At 45.8% G+C, this 7,768-nt stretch overlaps 1 protein-coding gene across 1 annotated transcript in view; it reads right to left on the reverse strand.

Annotated features, from left to right (window-relative positions):
- Positions 1-6,788, reverse strand: part of PAK1 (p21 (RAC1) activated kinase 1) — a 133,363-nt gene extending 126,575 nt beyond the window's left edge. Inside the window, exon 1 of the mRNA XM_046685760.1 lies at positions 6,275-6,788. The gene's annotated coding sequence lies outside the window, so the exon portion shown is untranslated. The remainder of the gene's footprint in view (positions 1-6,274) is intronic.
- Between the last annotated feature and the right edge of the window lie 980 nt (positions 6,789-7,768).

Genomic DNA, 7,768 nt, shown 5'->3' on the forward strand with positions numbered 1-7,768 from the left:
ATATCTGTTTCATAAACTTAAGGGTAGGAACCAGATATGATTCATCTGTTTCTTCAAAGCCCATGACGAGGCCTGATGTTTAACACGTGTTTAGCAATAAATGAACCTGGACAATTAAAACATTAGTTTTCATATAATAGGTACATAAGATGTTTATGCAAACTATTATAAGGCATTACTTCTCAACCTTGGCGGCATATCAGAATCACCTATAAACCTTCAAAAATAGAGATTCCAAGAGATTTTGATTAAGCAGACTTGAGACAGAGACAAGGTAACTGTATTTTTTTTTCACATCTTCACAAGTAGTTTAAATGCATAGCCGAAATTAAAAACCACTGCTATACATAATTACAGTCATAAAATTACAACAATTATAGTCATAAAATTACTCTAAGGTGTAAGCTTAACATCTACAAATGATTTTCAAGTATATTATTAATCTTCACAACAACGCTGTTGAGTTAGGTATTTCTACTTTCTAAACAAAGAAATTGAGATTTAAGAAAGTGTTCAAGCAGGTCTTTGCCTAACTTTAAATTTAGTGCTCCTCCTTCTATCTCTATCTTCTCCCCTAGAAAGTGATAAATAATATTGCAGCAATACACAAAGTACTATGGGGACAAGGGTTCAAATGAGGAAGACATCAATCCCGGCTTTGTGGGAACCAGGGAGAGAATAAGGAAAACTGGGTCTTGAAGATACAGAAGGCAGGTGAGGGTGGAAGCCACACATACAGTACTGTCACTATCATTTATCATCCCAAAAGATTCAAAAAGTAAATTCCATAAAGGAGAAAAGTGTTCTTGCCAGCGTCAGTTAGTACTTACACAGTCTGAAAGGGAAAGGGACATTGAGGAAGGCTAGAAGTGGAAAACTGGAAGAAGAAAGCCCCATAAACAAGAAGGAATTTCCCAATGCTGCATGCAAATTACTTCACCCTGACTCCATGAATAAGAGTCAAGACATAATGGATGTTTTATAACTAAGACTTAGACCAATTTTAGAGAATTAATCAGTACAAAACAAAATCATATTATTGAGGGATCAATGAACCTCTGGTTCTTTCTAGACTTATTACTACACTATTCCTAGAGAGGAGCACCCTGGAGGATCCTAGCACATAGAGGATTTTTCCATCTCAAAGACTAGCAGGACGGGAAAGTGGAGGAAGTTATTCATGACAGATAAAGCTTAACAAACAAGAGCAGAAAAGCATTATTACATTATGTCAATAAATTTATGATGGCAAGAGAAATGAATATTCAGGTATCTCAGAATACTGGATAAAGTCTGATCTCTCAGCTTCAGTAGAGAAATATTATCTTCTAAGTCTGCAATCTTACGACCATCTGACATAGAGTTTTATCAACAATTATTTTTTTCTCGTTCAAACCGTGGACTTCAATCAGGATTTTCTTAGGGGGAAGAGGCTAAAGAGGTGAGGAAGCACTAAAAGGACATTTCTCAGTGCCCGGAGGTTTAGTTTGACAGACTTTAAAAGGTCATATGATATAGTGGCAAAAGTAAAGTACTACATTTAGATTCAAAAAATGTCATTTTAAACCAATATCTTCATCTGCTAATGATGTGCCTTTGAGCAAACCAAGACTTCTATGATCCTCTGTCTCCTAACTTATAAAATGGAAATATCTATCTCAGAGGGCAGTTGTGAATACTGAACAAAAAACACCAGGGGAAGATGTTATTCTTCTTCCTGAATGAATGATAAATGTAAACGCATGTAAATCTGTCTTCACCAATCTTTCTATGCACAAAAAAGAGAACAGGCTAAATGAAGAAAATTTTTAACTCTCACAGCAATATACTTGCAAAATATTCCTATATGCTCTATACAAAAAAATTAAAGCAGCCTGGGCAAGAAAATAACACTGCTGGTATCAGGTGGTTATGAACTGGAATTAAGATCTGCCACTTACTTTCAGCAAAACCTTGAACAAGCTCCCTTCGTCGGTCTGAGCCTCAACCTTCTTATCCATGAAAGAGATACTAGCAATCACTTTACATGCTTATTCTGAAAACTGGAGAAAACATTTCCATAGTGTCTGGTACATAATAGGTGTTCAATAATGTAACCTACTGTTCATAAGTTTACCACTACCTAACAACTAGCTAATAAATCATATTTTTCAAAGGTTTCTTTATATTCAATATTTTATTTAGTTGCTTCATAACCCTGTAAGCTAGTCACAGCAACTGTTATTATGTCCATTTTACAACAGTTGGGACAAAAAGTACAGAGATAAAATTACTTCCATAAAATCATACAGTAATACAGAGACTAAATTAAGGTCTTGACTTTTTCAAGGTTTCATTATTCCCCCCACCCTAAATTATAATTTAGTCCTTAAGAATTAAAATGACATCTATGAAACAGTATATCCTTTTGATAACCTTAAACTTCTCCCTTTACTATAAAGAAAAAGTCTTTTTCCTACTTTCTGGTTATGAGTTAGAAAGATACAAAAGGGGGAAAGCAAAATTCATTAAAACCAGCAGCAAAAGAATTGAGAACTGTCTCAAATTAGCAACTCCCAATCCTTGATTTTTGTTTTAGTTTTCCCCAACAATGCCACAGATCTCTAACCAAAAAAAAAAATTTCTTTTGGAGAAAGACTAGCCCTGAGCTAATATCCACTGCCAATCCTCCTCTTTCTATTGAGGAAGACTGGTCCTGAGCTAACATTCATGCCCATCTTCCTCTACTTTACATGTGGGATGCCTGCCACAGCATGGCTTGATGAGCAGTGCATAGGGATCCGAACCGGTAAAACCCAGGCTGCCAAAGCAGAGCAACAGGAACTTAACCGCTATGCCACTGAGCGGGCCCCTTACTCAAAATTTTTTAAAAATCTTCTTATCAAAATGATGCTTGTTTGATAAACTATTCCTAAATTGAGGGGGAAAAAATTAGGAAAGCTTTCTCCTATCTTTGTCACTTTTTTAATCCCTCTATTTTATCCCTTCATTTCAGCACTTTTTACACCATACTGCAATATCTTTAACTCCTTACGGATTTCAACCACATCCTCTGTATACTGGAGCGTCCTGTCTCAGATGGGGCCTGGCACATGGTAAAGAAGGACTAAATAAGTAGAAATAAACGGATGAACAAACGAAGCCAATCTCCCAAAGGGAAGTTAAGAAAGGAAAAAAACTGGATGTGGTATCTTAGGTTGATAAGAAAGTGGAAGAAATGAAATATTTCAAGAGCTCTACAAGGAAGAGAAACCCTTGCGTGGAGTCCAACAGGCGCTTGTATGGCTTCAAGTATCACTAGAGAAAGAAAAAAAACCATAGGAGATCCAGAAGAGACACTTTCAAGTTAAAAGCCTCAAAAGTTAGGGTGCTTATTAGACTTGCAAAACCAAGTTGCAAATTCCCAAGAAACAATCTTGGCCTAGAATATTTCAACAGTAGTTTTCAGGTCTTGGCTAGAACAGCAAAAAACAACTTTGGTGGAGAAAGACAGACATAAAAGGGAAGAAGACCTCAGTCTAAAATAAATCCCCAAAAATGTTAGAATCCACTGGGATTTGCATACTGAAGTGTGGTTCCTCTTCGTTCTGAAAACTATTCTTAAATAAAACCCCAATGTAGCAGCTAGCAGCAAATGAGACAAGAACATGTTATTCATTCAACAAATATCAGAGTGCTTGCTATATGCAGCCACTATTCTAGGCACTGAAATTAAAGTTGTGAACAAATCAGACAAAATTCTCTGCTCTGAGGAAGCTTTCATTCTAGTGGCAAAAGACGGATGGGTGGGGTAGGGTGGGGTGGAGTGGGATGGGATGGGATGGAATGTCAAGCAGTAAGTGCAATGAGAAGAAAAGAAGGGAGGGAGGGAGCTGGCAAGAAGGTGTTCATATCAAAAGTAGATCTTTTAACACAGTGGTTCTCAAACTTCAGCAAGTATCAGAATCACCTGGAGCGCCTGTTAAAGCAGAGGGTTTGGGGCACCAACCCCAGAGTTTTTCATTTGTAGGTCTGGGATGGGACAAATAATTTGCAATTCTAACAAATTCCCAGATTATGTTGATACTGCTGGTACAGGCACAACACTTGGAACTACTGTTCTAAACCAAAGGATTAGGTAACTTCTATCTCGTCTTGACTTGCTTCTTCATTCACACATTCATGCATTTCAAACATTTATTCAGTGCCAGGAACTTTGCTAGGTACTAAAACTTAACAGATCCTGCCCTCAAGAAATTCACAGGTTAATGAAAAGACAGGCACAAACTCAAATAATTGCAATAGAGGACCATAGAGAGCTTTGAGAGTGGTATGTACGTGAACTACAGGACGGAAGAGCACCTCATTCTATGGAGGTAATCGGGGAACAGACTACAGGACTGCTTCCCAGAGGTCCAACAAGCACTTATCCACAGGCAGGTAGCAGGTGGGAGGCCGGCATTCCGAGCAGAAAGGACAGCAGTGCAAAGGCAGAGATGAGAAAGAGGACGGCAGGGGAGTTACAGAAAGTGAAGATGCAAAGGGAAGCAGTAGTCTAATCTCTAAAGAGCTTCTTATTCACGCTAGAGAGTTTGAAAACTTATCTTTAGGCAACGTCAGGGGTGGGAAGAAAAAGTCTGATCGGGTTTTGGATGCCAGTCTCTCTGGATCTTACAAAGATCTCTCCAGATATATAGTGGCCTCCTTTCAGAAAGCACTGCTTCCTCCAAGCCTAGCACAGGGCTTCCTAACATGTGCTTAGTAAATGTTATCGAATTGAACTGAACAAGCTTTTTGTCCTATAAATGAGAGGCAGGTCACCACCTTCCCTGCAGGACTCACTTTGGCCAGGACAAGACTTGTAAAGCAGGTCCAGCGCCTCAATTATTGCATCCTACTCCCTGTACAACTGGAGGCCCCCAGAGATTAGGGCAGGCCTTCACTGTTTACCTGTCTACCTCACCCACTAGACTTTGAGCCCTTTGAAGACAGGGAATGTCTTAATAGCCCCCACAGTCCTAGCAGGAGACCTGCAACACACTAGCTCTGCAAACTCCAGTAATGCTGGGTCAATGAACTACCGAATAAGCAAATTAACCAGACAGACCCACCAGCCCGTATAGGTAAGGTTACAGATAAGCTTCAGGGAATGGTTCAGGGTTTACGTTCCCAAAGCCCTTTTGGAGAAGTAGAGTTTCTAGTTGAGGTGAAGTGGATTTCACGTGCACCTGGTTTAGGATTTCCCAAATAGGAACAAATAAACATTATAAGTGCTGTAGTAGAAACCGTCCCAGGCCTCTGAGGGCCCCAATAAGAAGTCAGTTTTGCCGGAAAGGAGTTTGGCGACTGCCAGCAAAGAGTTCACGGTGGGGGGGAGGGGGGGCGGGGCGTTCTTCAGTGGAGCCTGGAAAGCTGAGTAGCTGCTTGATACCTGTTTCTAGGGCATAAATGCAAACTCCTGGAACTTTAAGGCTGGAAGTGACCTGCTCAAGGTCATACAGGAAGTAGATGAAGTGACCAGGTAGGAGCAACGAGGCGTCTGTGCACTGTGTACTGTTCGCTGTTTGCTCCCGACAAAGTTGTAAGAGAGCCCAAAGACACAGTAGGAAAAATCAAAGACTTTTCAGGAACAATTCTTAAAGGCTAGACTAATGAAATCGAATTTTTATTGGTAACCATAGCACTAACCCCACTTCCCTTCACCTTTCACAGTCCTGGGGAGGAAAACAAGACAGTTATCCAAGGGGTGTAACAAACAACAAGCACTTTGCTCCCAGAACCCACAAACACCCAAAACTTCTCAAGTCTTCTTCCAAAACACTCCCAGCATTTTTTTTTGCTGTTAAAACACTGAAGACAGTAAAGGCTATAACAATGCCTTCTGAAATGGAATAATGAACATCAAACAGCCTAATTCTCCTTCCCCTGCTTAACGCCACGACTCGCGGAGCTGCCCGGGGATGGGGGAGGGCTGCAGAACTCAAGCACCCTCGAGGCGCGACTTCCCAGGAGTGGATTCCCGGGGAGCCCCGGCCCGCCCCGGGGGGCGTTCCACGCGCACGCACTCGGACGCCGCGGCCCGGGACGAGCGCCGGGGGGCAGCCAAGTCCGGGAGGGCGTCGCTCCCCGCCCCTCCCCCGCCCGCGCAGGGTGCCCGCGGTCCCCAGCGTCGGAGCCGGGCGGCCGCGCCGGGGGTGCACTGGGGGCCTTTGTCGGTCGGACAGAGCGGCCAGCCCCCGGCCCCTCACCCCGCGCCCGCGCCGCCGGGAGTCCCGGGCGGGAGGCTGGCTCTCACCTTCCGCGCTCGCTGGGCTCTCCTCTCCTCGGCTCCTCCTCCTCCTCCTCCACCCGGTGGCGGCGGCCGAGCCGGGGAGGGAGCGCGCGAGGGGCCGCTTCACTTTCTCCCTCCCGCCGCCGCCGCCGCCTCCCCCACCCCGCTCGCGCCGGGGCGTCCCCTCAGGACACGGGGATCGGCGACTGAGAGAGGAGCCGGGGGAGCTGGCGACGCGGCCGAGGGGGTGCCGCGGGGGCGGGGACGCGAGGGGGCTCGGGCGGCCTCTAGGGGAGGCGGTGGGGAGACAGAGAGTTCTTTGAGGGGCTTTGAGCGCGCGGGGCTCCGTGACGAGGGAACAAGAGTCCGACGGGAAGCGTCTGTGGAGCAAGACGGGGAGGGGGCGTCCGGGGGCAGCCGTGCGGGGCGTCTGCTGCGCCGCCGGCACCTCGGGCTCCAGCTGCAGCCGAGCTATTGTACGCGCGGGCCCGGCCCGACCTCCTCCTCCGGCCTCCGCCCCTCCCCCGCGAGGCCGCGGCGCCCGCCGAGCCCGGCCCGCCTCCCGCAGGTGGGAGGGGGCGGGGAGGGCCGGGCAGACCCACGTGAGCAGGGCCAACCCCGGCTAGGGGGAGGGGAGCGCCCTGAATGACGTCATCGGCGCGTGACGCCAGAGGCTGGGGGATCACCCGGCTACCGCGTGACGTCATGGCTACCGCGTCTCTCCCCTCACCCCGCGCTCCCTACCGCTCTAGGCCTGTTTGACACGGTCTGTCTCCGGGAGGGTTCGGGGGCGACATCTGGGGGCATTAGTGGTCGAGGAGGACGGCTAACCCCCTGGTCTTGTGGTCCTCTTCACGTTACAGAGCACTGCGAATCCGCTAGCTCTTTGCCAAGAGCTGAATTTGAAGACTACCTCATCTGCTATGACCTCAGAGCCACACATTTATTACACTGTTTGTTTTCTTTGTGGGGCGAGGGGCGGGGAGACAAAGAAATGATAATGGAGGTTTGAACTGTCTTGAACAGAAATAGATGGGCTCCCTTCCCTGTTTTTCTCCTACCACTGAGGGTACGTTCAACCCAAACCTTTCCCCTGAGCCCAGATTCTGTATTTCCCAATGCCACCTGGACAGCATCGCTTGCATACTCCGCGGTACTTCAGATTCCACAAGTCCAGAACAGACGCCGTTAGTGGCTGAGGGAATCAGATTGGCTTGCTTCAAGTCCCAGCATGGAAACGTTAGTAATAGGATCTTAACATTCCAAGCCACAATTTCTCCATAATAAGTAGTACCCGGGTATCCTTAATTTGATCTTTCCAAGCCTCAGTTTTTCCAAGATAATAGTAACTACAATTAAGTTATTAAGCCCTTTGGAGTATTGGCTATTCCTATCACCATTTTCCCCCATACTTGCGAGTCGTGTTACTTCCTGGCCTCAGTGAATGGACCACTATCCAGGAGTCCCCTCAGCCAGAAATCTGGACGTAGCCCCATTCTTTCTCTCTCAATGCTCTTA

This window comes from Equus quagga, chromosome 14 (genome assembly GCF_021613505.1).
Source record: "Equus quagga isolate Etosha38 chromosome 14, UCLA_HA_Equagga_1.0, whole genome shotgun sequence".
Lineage (NCBI taxonomy): Eukaryota > Metazoa > Chordata > Mammalia > Perissodactyla > Equidae > Equus > Equus quagga.